Raw genomic sequence first — 12,975 nt, 5'->3', positions numbered from 1 at the left:
GAGCCCCAGGGCCTTGAGTGAACATAGGCAGTAGCCAGGGACTGGCTACAGCAGGCCTTGGGTAAGCCCTGGCACTATGCTGGCTTCAGGTCTGTGCAGTCATAGTGATAGTGGTCACAGGAGTGCCTGTTTCACTACACTCCCAGTTGGAGGTGGCTCAGAAAAGAGAAAGAGACTCTGTATGCTTGGAAGAAAGTAAGGGAAGAGAATAAGAATCTCTGCCGGGTAATCCAGAGAATTCTGATAATCTTATCCAAGACCATCAAGGCAATACCTGTATGAGTCTGCAAGAACCACAGCATTATTGGTCTTAGGGTGACCCCTAAAGCAGAAACAGCTTAAATCACAACATCCAAGTCCTTTCAAATATCCGGAAAGCCTTCTCAAGAAGGATGGTTGCAAATAAGCCCAGACAGTGAAGATTACACTTCAGCATATGGATCATTCTCAAGGATAGACCATATATTAGGTGACAAAACAGGTCTTAAAACATTCAAAAAATTTAAATAATATCAAGCATCTGAAAATATATTGACTGGCTGAATGTATGAAAAAACAAGACCTAATGATCTGTTGCCTACAAAAAACACTTTACCTATAGACACACATAGAATGAAAATAAACGGATGGAAAAAGATATTCCATCCCAATGGAAAACTAAAAAAAGCAGGAGTCACTATACTTATATCAAGCATCTTCTCTGGCCAAAAGGGGATGAAACTAGAAATCAATAATGAGAAATTTTGGAAAATATACAAATACAAGAAAATTAAACAATATGCTTCTGAATGACCAGTGGGTCAATGAAATATTGAAAAGCTCCTTGAAACAAACAATAAAGGAACTGCAACATACCAAAACCTATGGGATACAGCAAAAGTAGTACTAAGAGGGAAGTTTTTAGCTATAAGTGCCTGCACCAAAAAAAAGAGAAAAAATTTCAAAAAAAAAAAAAAAAATCTAATGATGATCTTATAGGACTAGAATAGCCAGAGGAAACCAAACCCAAAATTAGTAGAAGAGAAATAATAAAGATTAGAGCAGAAATAAATAAAATTAAAATTAAAAAAACACAAAAGGTCAATGAAATAAAAAGTTGGATTTTTGAAAAGTTAAACAAAATTGACAAACCTTTAGCCAGACTAACAAAGAAAAAATAGAGAAGATCTAAATAAATAAAATCAGAAATGAAAAAGGTGGCATTATAACTGATACTGCAGAAATTCAAAGGATGATTAGTGGCTACTATGAGCAAGTATATGCCAATAAATTGGAAAACCTAGAAGAAATGAACAAATATTTAGATACATACAACCTACAAAGATTGAACCAAGAAGAAATCCAAAACCTGAACAGATAAACAAGTAATGAGATTGACGCCATAATAAAAAGTCTCCAGGAAAGAAAACCCAGGACCTGATGACTTCACTGCTGAATTCTACCAAACATTTAAAGAACTAATACCAATCATACTCAAATTATTCCAAAACGTAGAAGAGGAAGGAATATTTCAAACTCATTCTACAAAGCCAGCATTATTCTGATGCCAAAACCAGACAAAGACACATCAAAGAAGGAAAACTACAGGGCAATATTTTTTATGAATATTGATGCATAAATCCTCAACAAAATAGTAGCAAACTGAATCCAACAATACTTTGGAAAGATCATTCATCATGACCAAGTGGGATTTAATCCTGGGATGCAGGAATGGTTCAACATTTGAAAATCAATCAATGTGATACATTACATCAACAGAATACAGGACAAAAACCATATGATCATTTCAACTGATGCTTAAAAAAGCATTTGATAAAATCCAACATCCCTTCATGATAAAACCCCTAAAAATCAGGGGCTAGAAGGAACATACCTCAAAGAAATAAAAGCCATATATGACAGACTAACAGCTAGTATCATACTGAATTATACTGGCAGAGTGGGAAAAACTGAAAGCCTTTCCTATAAGATCTGGAACACAACAAGAATGCCCACTTTCATCACTGTTATTCAGTATTGTACTAGAAGTCCTAGCTAGAGCAATCAGACAAGATAAAGAAATAAAGGGCATCCAAATTGGAAAGGAAAAAGCCAAATTATCCCTCTTTGCAGATGCTAAGATCTTATATTTGGAGAAACCTAAAGACTCCACAAGAAAACTATTAGAATTAATAAACAAATTCAGTAAACTTTCAGGATAAAAAATCAACATACAAAAATTAGTAGCATTTCTATATGCCAACAGTCAAAAATGTGAACAAGAAATTTTTTAAAAAATCCCATTTACAATGGCCACACGTAAAATCAAATACTTAGGAATGAACTTAACCAAAGATCTCTATAATGAAAACTATAAAACACTGATGAAAGTAATTGAAAAGGACACCAAGAAAAGGAAAAAGATTCCATGTTCACGGGTGGAAGAATCAATATTGTTAAACTATTTATAGTACCCAAAGCTGTCTACAGATTCAATGCAATCCCTATGAAAATACCAATGATATTCTCCACAGAAATAGAAAAACCAATCATAAAATTTATATGGAACCACAAAAGACTCAGAAGAGCCAAAGCTATCTTAAGCAAAAAGAACAAAACAGGAGGAATCACATTACCTGACTTCAAATTATACCACAGAGATATAGCAACCAAAACAGCATACTAGTGTCATAAAAACAAACACATAGAAGAATTGAACAGAATAGAGAACCCAGAAACCAATCCACACACCTACAATGAACTTATTTTAAACAAGGGACCAAGAACATAAACCAGGGGAAAAGACTGTCTCTTCAATAAATGGTGCTGGGAAAACTGGGTATACATATGCAGAAGGATTAAACTAGACCCTATCGCTCACCGTGCACAAAAATCAAATCAAAATGGATTAAAGAATTAAATCTAGGACCTCAAACCATGAAACTACTGCAAGAAAACATTGGGGAAAATCTCCAGGACATTGTTAACCTGGGCAAAAATATCTTGAGCAATAACCCACAAGCACAGGCAACCAAATCAAAAGTGGACAAATGGGATTACATCAAGTTAAAAAGCTTCTTCATAGTAAAGTATACATTCGACAAAGTGAAGAGACAACCCACAGAATGGAAGACAATATTTTCAAACCACCCACGTGACAAGGGATTAATAAAAAAAATATAAGGAGCTCAAACAACTCTATAGGAAAACAATCTAATAATCTGATCAAAAATAGGCAAAAGATTTGAATAGACATTTCTCAAAAGAAGACATACAAATGGCATGCAGACATATGAAAAGGTGCTCAACATCATTGATCATCAGAGAAATGCAGATCAAAACTACAATGAGATATCATCTCACCCCAGTTAAATGGTTTATATCCAAAAGACAAGACAATAGCAAATGCTGGCATGGATGTGGAGAAAAGAGAACAACTACACACAGCTGGTGTGAGTGTAAATTAGCACAACCATTATGGAGAACTTTTTCGAGGTTCTTCAAAAAACTAATAATTGAGCTACCATATGATCCAGCAATACGACTGCTGGATATATACACAAAAGAAAGGAAATCAGTGTATCGAAGAGATTGTACTCCTATGTTTGTGGCAGCACTGTTTGCAATAGCTAAGATTTGGAAGCAACCTAAGTGTCCATCAACACATGAATAGATAAAGAAAATGTGGTACATATACACAATGTAGTACTGTTCAGGCATAAAATTAGAATGCGATCCAGTCATTTGCAACAACAGGAATGGAACATTATGTTAAGAGAAATAAGCCAGGCACAGAAAGACAAACATTGCATATTCTCACTTAGATCTTACTTTAGATCTCACTTGTTGGATCTAAAAATCAAAACAATTGAACTCATGGACATAGAGAGAGACCAGAGGCTGAAAATGATAGCTGTGGGCTTGAGGGGGAGATGGGGATTGTAAATGGGTACCAAAAATATAGAAAAAATTAATAAGACCTACTATTTGACAGCATGACAGGATGACTATAGTCAATAATAACTGTACCTTTTGAAATAACTTGAACATTCTCTTGAACAGGCCTGAGTTGGGGAAACTGGAGGTATTTCAGCCAATAATAGCATTTAATATCTTAACACCTCTTAGACAATCCAGGAATGAATATAGACCCTGGGAAAGGAACTAGGCACCTATTGCCTATTGTCTCCAGTATCCTTTTTCATACCCATAGTTAGAATTGCAGCGTAGGATTCTGCAGGTTGTGCAGTGCACGACAGTGCCACATCCAAAGGAGTATCATTTACAGCTCAAGCATCATAGATTTGTGACAATTTATTAGGCGAGGGCAGTAAAATTATTACAGCAGTTTTCAACAGAAATGTCTAGAGAAGATGCTTTTTTCCCCTAAAATGCATAGACATGCTTCATAGAACAGTGAGAGCCTTGCCCGTACATGGTCTTCTTGAGAAGACCATGATTTTTCTCAAGAAGTTCCTGCTTCATGTTACTCCATTCATTACAAAAAGCAAGTGACAATGATAAGCGAACTAGATCCAAATCCTATCACTACAAATGTCTAGTTTTGTGTGCCTGGGCAGATAAATTCTGTCTATATGTGCTTTAGTATTTTCAGGTCTAAAATAGGGACAATAACATAATTGTTTCCCAGCTTACTCTATAGGGTTCATTAAGGATCAAGTGACATCCTATGTGTGAAAGTTCCTTATAAATTATAAAGTGATGTACAAACATATAGAACTTTGTTGTCAGTGTGATATTAATTCCTCGTCTTTATATCCTATGATAATGGTGGTGCAGAACATGAGGTAGCACTATCGAGGAGAAACAGCATATACTCATGGCTCACCATGGGCTCCATGGGGTGAGGGTGATGTCCACACCACTGAAAGAGGAACTAGTAAACTTATACTAAAGTTTGTGAACAAATAAAGACATAACGCAAAAAGGTGGATCTAAGGGGGAAATTGTATAAAAAACAACTAAATTAACACATTCCATTTTCCCCTCTGAAGGTTCCCTAGCCTCAAAATAGAATAACATATCTGAAGCTTTTTACAAGGTGTCCAACATGAATCTTCCATTTTTGTGTTATTTGGCAGGAGTAAGAACTGGTGAAACTCATAGGCCCTTTTACCTGGTTTCATGGGAATATGACTACTAATCTGAGAGAAGGCATGTCCTGTGATGACATTCCAGGAGCAGGCCCCATAGGAGGCTCCCTGGATTGTGAAGAATCACAATATTCCTGACTGCCAAAACTTCGGAGAAGTAAGCACACGAAGGGAGGCCATCACAGTCTTGACACACTGAACAGTTTCTTCTTCATGGCTCTGCACAGAGCATCTTTGAGCTCCTGTTCCTCAGGCTGCACATGACAGAGTTCAGCAGGGGAGTGATAATGGTGAAGGTCACAGAGATGAGTCTGTTCTTCCCCAGAAAACTCTGGGACTTAAGCTTCAGGTAGACGATGGAAATACAGCCATAGTGGCTGATGACCACTATGAGGCGGGAGGTGCAGGTGGCAAAGGCCTTCTTCCTACCCTCAGTTGAAGCAATCTTAAGGATGGTGCAGATGATGAGGTCATAGGAGATAAAGATCAGGCCCATATGTAGGACAAGGACACACACACTGACAATAAAGTTGATGATCTCATTGACAGTGGTGTCTGTGCAGGCCAGATTCAGCAGGGGTGTCACATCACAGAATAAGTGGGAGATGACAAAGGTATCACAAAAGGGCAGGCCAAACAGGGATGCTACTTGGACAGTGGCCATGCCCAGGCCAATCCTCAGTGACCCAGATCTCAGCCAGACACAAGCCTTCTTACCTATGAATACTGTAGGGGGTTGCAGATGGCCACATAGCAATCATATCCCATGGCTATGAGCAGAAAGCAGTTGTTGATGTCAAAAGTCAGATAGAAGAGCTGAGTGACACAGCCTTACATGACAATAAGCTAGTGAGGATTCAAGAGGTGAGAAAGCACATGGGGAATAATGGCCACCATGCAGCAGGTCTCAGAGATAGACAGCAATGCTCAGGAAGAAGTACATGGGGGTGTGGATGTGATTGTCCAGACGAATAATGGTCACAATAATCACATTGCCAGAGAGAGTTAGCAGGTACAAAGTTAGAAAGACATCAAAGAAGACAAGTCTGTGCTGTCACATGAAGCTGGAGAAACCTTCAAAGAAGAGCTCAGTCACAGCAGTGGACTTTGACCTTGGCACTGAAGAATGTCTAAATCTGAAGGAAATGGACAAAGGAAAAACAGAGGTGAGGCTCCAACTATGTAACAGCTTACACAGTGGTCTAAACAGCAACAGTTTTTTGGATTTCTTGGGTAATGTTCCAGGCACAGGGGTTATCTTTGCTCCTCTACTGATCAAGAGCTCAGCACTCTTGGAAATAAACTAAGAAACTTCTAATGACCTACTGGATTAAGGGCAGAGATCAAAGGGAAGGAAAATTTCAACATAATGTGAACAATGAAATTACGAAAACAGCTATCCTACTTCACCATTAAAGAGGTGGGTCCAGGTCCGAGAGGAAGAAAACGTTGAATGGGCCAGGCACTTCAGTTTCCTCTGTACTTAACCTCCATCTGAATCTTTGATGACACAATAAGGAGGCAGAGATAGTGAAGACTGATAAATATCTGGGGTGATCCATTCATTTCCATCAGTATGAATTGCCAGGAAATACTGCCCTGGGAGGGTCCCAGATCAAGCATTCTTCCCAAATATCTGGAGTCCTGGGCATTACTTTCCTTAGCTCTGCTCCTTTAGATGACTAATGCAAAGCCAGGCTATGGGAGAGACATTCAAACTATCATATTGGCCATGTTTTCAGAAATAGAGGTCAATGTGTTGGTCTTCTTTTCCAGTTGTTACCATAACAAACATTTCTGCAATAGAAAACTTTGTAACATGTCATTTCACACGTAAGTGAGTAACAGGTAGTGAAAAAATGCAAAGTCAAAGGTTATGAGCATCTTCAACTTTGATAGAGTGCCATGTTTCTCTCCATAAAATTTTTACCAAGTGATCTCTCACAAAAAAATGTGTCAAAATGCAATTTTCCATTGTTATGCCTCAAAGAGGAAATAGAGTGTAATGGGAAGCAGTGTGCACTCTGAAGCCACACTGCCCCGAATTTAATTTTGTTTCTGCCAGGTCCTAACTATGTAACTGTGGGCAAGTTATTTAACTTGTCTGTGTCTCAATTGCTTTATCTCTAAAATGGGCTTAATGATAGCACCTTCTTTACAGAGTTATTGTGAGGATTAAATCCATTAATATCTCAAAGTGCTTAGAAAAGTGGCACCTAGTGAATGCTAGGTGGTAGGCTGTAAGTGTACATAAAGTCTGAAGCATTCCATCAGCAGAGATATTAAAGAAGGTGTGTTTAACCAGGAAGACTTCCAATGATGATTTTAGAAAGAATTGGAAGGCAAAGACAAAGGGCAATAATTACAACAACTGTGCATGAATACAATCAATTTTATAATCTATTCAATGTGGTTATGCAGTTAATTCTTATATTTCTCAGTGAGATCTGTGACAAAGTTCACAACTGATTCTTAAAGGGAGAAGTACCCCAAAGAAGAGCATTAATTAATTTATTTATTCATCAAATATTTCTTATTCCCATACTATTTGTCAAGGTCTATGAATTCAATGGCTAGTACATTTTAGTTTCCCAGTAATTATTTACTGAGTGAATAAAGAATTGGAAAGAGTCCCTGATGTTAAATAACTCACAATATCAATAGAAGAGAAAGGTAAATGGGAGTAACAATGTAGCGAGCAAGGGGTGCTATGATAGAGCTTAGTGTAGGATGCTATGGAAACATGAAGAAGGGTTCCTGACTCAGTCTTAGGGTCAGAGAATACTATAAAGGAGGTATTATCCAAGATAGTAAAGGAAAAATGAATAAGGCATATGTTGCAGGCAGCATCAAGTAAGAGGGCCCAGCATTTCAAGATCCAGATGAAGCAGCATGAAAATCACTGTAGCTCAGTGGTTACACATGGAGGACCCGGAAACAGAAGGCCTGACGATGAATTCTCATTCCACCTTGGGCAAGGTCTGAACCTGTCTGTAACACAAGGTCCTCCTGTATAAAATGGATAATGTTAGTACTTAACTCATAAGAATATTGTGAGGCTCAAATAAATTAATGCATAAATCATTGAGCTGAGTGACTGACACATAGCAACGTCCCAAAAAAATGTTGGCCATAATTATCATTATCATGATTAGGGAAGATTATGTCATGTTTAGGGAATAAAAGAGTAGTTCTGAATGGGTGTAGGACTATGTGCTTCATAGCAACGTCAAAGAGGCTGAGTCCTTGGGAACTGCTATAAGGAAGAAAGAGAAACTAAGTTGTGACCCTGGGATTGAAAACCACCTTGGTATGTGGGATTTTCCAAAACACAGATGATGAATTTGATATGTCACCATGTACTTCCTAGTATTGTGTGAGTTGAATGAGCCTATGTTAGCTCTGTGCACTCCATTCACAACCGTATTTAAATGAATCACATCCCTTCTCTGCTTCTTTTACTGCAGACTTCAGAGTCTCCTCTTATCAGGCTACTTGCATACTGGAGCTCTTGCTACTCTCACCAGGGTATTTCCCCAGCTATTCTCGGAATCTTCTGGAGTAGTGTGAATGAGGAATTCACCTGCGCTGCATGAAGCTGACCAAGGAGTTGCACGAGGATTCTTTTCTTTTGACTGCTCCCGGATTAAACCCATCTCCATTTTGTTTTTAACTTTTTAGGCCTGTATACTTGGGAATAGCCTATTGTGGCATCAAATTCCCCTTTCTTTTTAATTAGTAAGTCAGAATATTGTGCTTTAAGTATACTCCATACTCTCTTTTTCTAATACATTATTTTGCAATTTCTCACCGAGACTTACCTGCCTCTTCCTACCAGCTGCAAAGAGATTTTGGTCATTCATTTCCATTGATTTTATAGCTTCACAAACTTTGAGGAGTCTACCTGTACATTTTCATAAAGATAAATAACCACTTAACTTTACATGTATTATCTATCTCTAATGTATCCATAACGATAAAGTCTCTCCATTATTTTAATGGCTCAAATGTTGGAGACAGCTTTTCCAATTTTTAAAAAACTATATTACTTGTTTTTATTAACCTTTCTTAAATGTATGTATAGCTCATACTTCTTCAATGAGTTTTTTAGGTTTTTAAATTGACACATAATATTTTACATATTTATGGGGTACATGTGAGTATTTGTTACATGCAGAGAAAGTATAATGATCAAATCAGGGTGTTTAGGGTATCCATCACCTTGAGTATTTATCGGTTCTATGTGTTGGAAACATTTCAAGTCCTCTCTTCCAGCTACTTTGACATTTACAATACGTTGTTACTAGCTGCAGTCACCCTAACCTGCTGTGGACCATGAGAATTTATAACTTCTAACTGTATGTTTGTACCCATTGACCAACCTCTCTTCATCACCCCCCTCCTACCCACACACCCTTCCTAGGCTTTAGTATCTACCATTCTGTTCTCTACCTCGACGAGATCAACTTTTTATAGCTCCCACATATGAATGAGAACATGTAAAATTTTCCTTTTTGTGTCCAGCTTACTTCACTTAATGACATCCGCTTCCATCCATGTTGCTTTAAATGATGAGATTTCATTCTTTTTTTGGTCGAACAGTATTCCATTGCGTTTATATACCACATTTACTTTGTATATTTGTCAGTTGACGGACACTTAGGTGAATTCCACATCTTAGCTATTTTAAAGAGTGTTGCAATAAACATGAAAGTGTAGAATCCTCAATATATTAATTTCCTTTCTTTTCAACATACACCCAACAGCAGAATTGCTGGATCATATGGCAGCTCTATTTTTAGCTTTTGAGAAATGTCATACTGTTTTCTATAGCAACTGTACTAATTGACATTCCCACCAATATTGTATAAGAGTTCCCTTTTCTTTGCATCTTCTGTTATTTATTTTTATTAATAGCCATTCTAATTAGAGTAAGAGGGTATATCTCATTGTGGTTTTGATTTGAATTTCCCTGATGATTAGTGATATTAAGCATTTTTTCATATATGGTTGGTCATTTGTATATCTTCTTTTGAAAAATGTCTATTCTTGTCCTTTGCTCACTTTTTAATTTGATTTTTATTTTTACCATTGAGGTGAGTTCTTTGTATATTCTGGATATTAGTCCCTTGTGGGATGAATAGTGTGCAAATATATACTCCCATTCAATGTGTTGTTTCTTAACTCTTGTTTCCTTTGCTGTGAAGAAGCTATTTAGTTTTATAGAGTTCAATTTATCTGTTTGTTTCTATCTATGCTTTTGAGATCTTCACCATACATAAATCTTAGCCTACACCAGTATTCCGAAGTGTTTTCCCTACATTTTCTTCTGGTTATTTCATAGTTTTGGGTCTTACATTCAAGTCTTTGATCCATCTTGAGTTGATTTTTTTATATGGTGAGAGATAGAAGCCCACTTTTATTCTTCTGCATGTGGACATCCAATTTTCCCAGTACCACTTATTGAAGAAGGTATCCTTTTCCCAGTGTATGTTCTTAGTGCCTGTGTCTAAAATCAGTTGACTGTGAATAAATGAATGTATTTCTGAATTGTCTATTCTGTTTCACTGGTCTGTGTGCCTGTTTTTATACTAATACCATACTATTTTGGTTATGATAGCCTTGTAACACATTTTGAAGTCAGGTCAGGTGATGCCTCGAGCTTTGTTGTTTTTGCTCAAGATTGCTTTGGCTATTCAAGCTCTTTTTTGGTTCTATACAAATTTTTGGATTGCTTTTTCTAATTCTATGAAAAATGACATTGATATTTGAATGGAGATTGCATTGAATCTATAGATCACTTTGGGAAATATGGTAATTTTAATGATATGAATATGGTAATTAATTTTTAATGACTAATATTCAATTTCAGTGATATTATGTTAATGATATTAATTATTTTAAGAATGTGAAAATATTAGTATGATTATTTAATGATAATTGTTTAATTTATGAACATGAAACATCTTTTCATTTTCATTTGTTGTGTACTCTTAAATTTCTTTCATCAATGTTTTATAGTTTTTCTTGCTCAGTTCTTTCACCTCCTTGGTTAAATTTATTCCTAGGTTTGTTTTTTTTTTCAGTTACTGTAAATGGGATGGCCTCCTTTATTTCTTTATTCACTAGGTCATTTTTCATGTATAAAAATGCCATTGATTTTTGTGTGTTGATTTTGTATCTTACAACTTCACTAAATTTATTTATAGATTTAAGAGGTTTTTCTGGTAGAGTCTTTGGTTTTTTCTAGATGTAAGATTATATCATCAGCAAAGAGGGACAATTAGACTTATTCTTATCCAGTTTGAATACCTTAATTTTCTCTTGTTTGATTGCTCTGGCTAGGATTTCTAGTACTACATCAAATAAGAATGGTGAAAGGGAGAATCCTTGTCTTGTTCCAGTTCTTAGAGTAAAGGCTTTCAGGTTTTCCCCATTCAGTACAATGTTAGCTGTGGGTTTGTCATAAGTGGCCTGTATTATCTTCAGGTATGATCTTTCTTTGCCTACTTTCTTGAGACTTTTTATCATGGAGGAATATTGCAAAATGATTTTTCTTCATCTATTGAGATGATCATATGGTTTTTGTCCATTATGTTGATGTGATGTATCATGTTTATTGATTTGCATATGTTGAACAATTCTTGCATCCCTGGTAAAAATCCCACTTAATCCTGGCACATTATTATTATTATTATTATTATTATGTGCTGTTGGTTTTGGTTTGCTAGTATTTTGTTGAGAATTTTTCTGTCTGTGTTCATCAGAAGCATTTTACTGTAGTTTTCTTTTTTGTTGCATTCTTGTCTGGTTTTAGCATTAGGGTAATGCTGCCTCATACAATGAGTTAGGGAAAATTTTCTCCTTTAGATTTTTTGAAATAATTTGAGGAAAATTGATGTTAGCTCTTTTTTGAAAGTTTGGTGGTACTTTTCAATGAAGCCATCCAGGTCTGTGATTTTCTTTGTTGGGAGGCCTGTTATTACTGATTCAATCTCATTTCTCATTATTGTTATGTTCAAGTTTTTTATTTCTTCCTCATTCAGTCTTGATAGGTGATATCAGTCTAGAAATTTATTCATTTCCTTTAGATTTTCTATTTTGTTAGTGTGTATTGCTCATAATAGTCTCCGATAATCTTTTCTAATTCTGTGGTATCAGTTGTAATGTCTCCTTTTTCATTTCTGATTTTACTTTTGTGAGTCTTCTCTCTTTTTCTTTTAGTTATTCCCCCTAGCAGTTTATTGATTGTGTTTATCTATTAAAAAACATTTCTTTTCATTGTTTTTTTGTTTTTTAAATCTATTTCATTTAGTTCTGCTTTGATCTCTATTCTTTCTTCTACTAATTTTCAATTTGTTTTGTTCTTGCTTTTCTAGTTCATTGAGGTAAATCATTAGATTGTTTATTTAAAATATTTCTACTTTTTTCTATATGTGTTTATTTCTATAAAATTCCCTCTGAGCACTGCTTTTGCTGTCTCCCACAAGTCTTGGTATGTTGTGTTTCCATTTTATTTGTTTCAATAAATTTGATTTCCTCCATAATTCCCTTCTTGATCAAATGGCCTTTGAGGAGTGATATGGTTTGACTCTGACCACACGCAAATCTCATCTTAAATTGTAGCTCCCATAATTCCCACATGTCATGGGAGAAACATCGTGGTAGGTAACTGAATCATGGGGGCAGATCTTTCCCACACTGTCCTCATAATAGTGAATAAGTCTCATAAGATCTGATGTTTTTATAAGTGGGAGTTGTCCTGCACAAGTTTTCTCTCTTGTCTGCTGTCATGTAAGACATGCCCTTTGCTTTCTGCCATGATTGTGAAGCCTCCTCAGCCATGTGGATTTGTGAGTCCATTAAACTTCTTTTTTGAAGA

The 12,975-nt window shown here is 36.2% G+C and overlaps 1 pseudogene; it reads right to left on the bottom strand.

The window, feature by feature from the left end:
• Nucleotides 1-5,272: 5,272 nt before the first annotated feature.
• Nucleotides 5,273-8,749, bottom strand: LOC102135005 (olfactory receptor 10J3-like; annotated as a pseudogene).
• Nucleotides 8,750-12,975: the final 4,226 nt, after the last annotated feature.

The sequence above is a fragment of the Macaca fascicularis genome, chromosome 1 (assembly GCF_037993035.2).
Source record: "Macaca fascicularis isolate 582-1 chromosome 1, T2T-MFA8v1.1".
In the NCBI taxonomy this organism is placed as follows: domain Eukaryota; kingdom Metazoa; phylum Chordata; class Mammalia; order Primates; family Cercopithecidae; genus Macaca; species Macaca fascicularis.
This window is presented reverse-complemented; position numbering and strand designations above follow the sequence as displayed.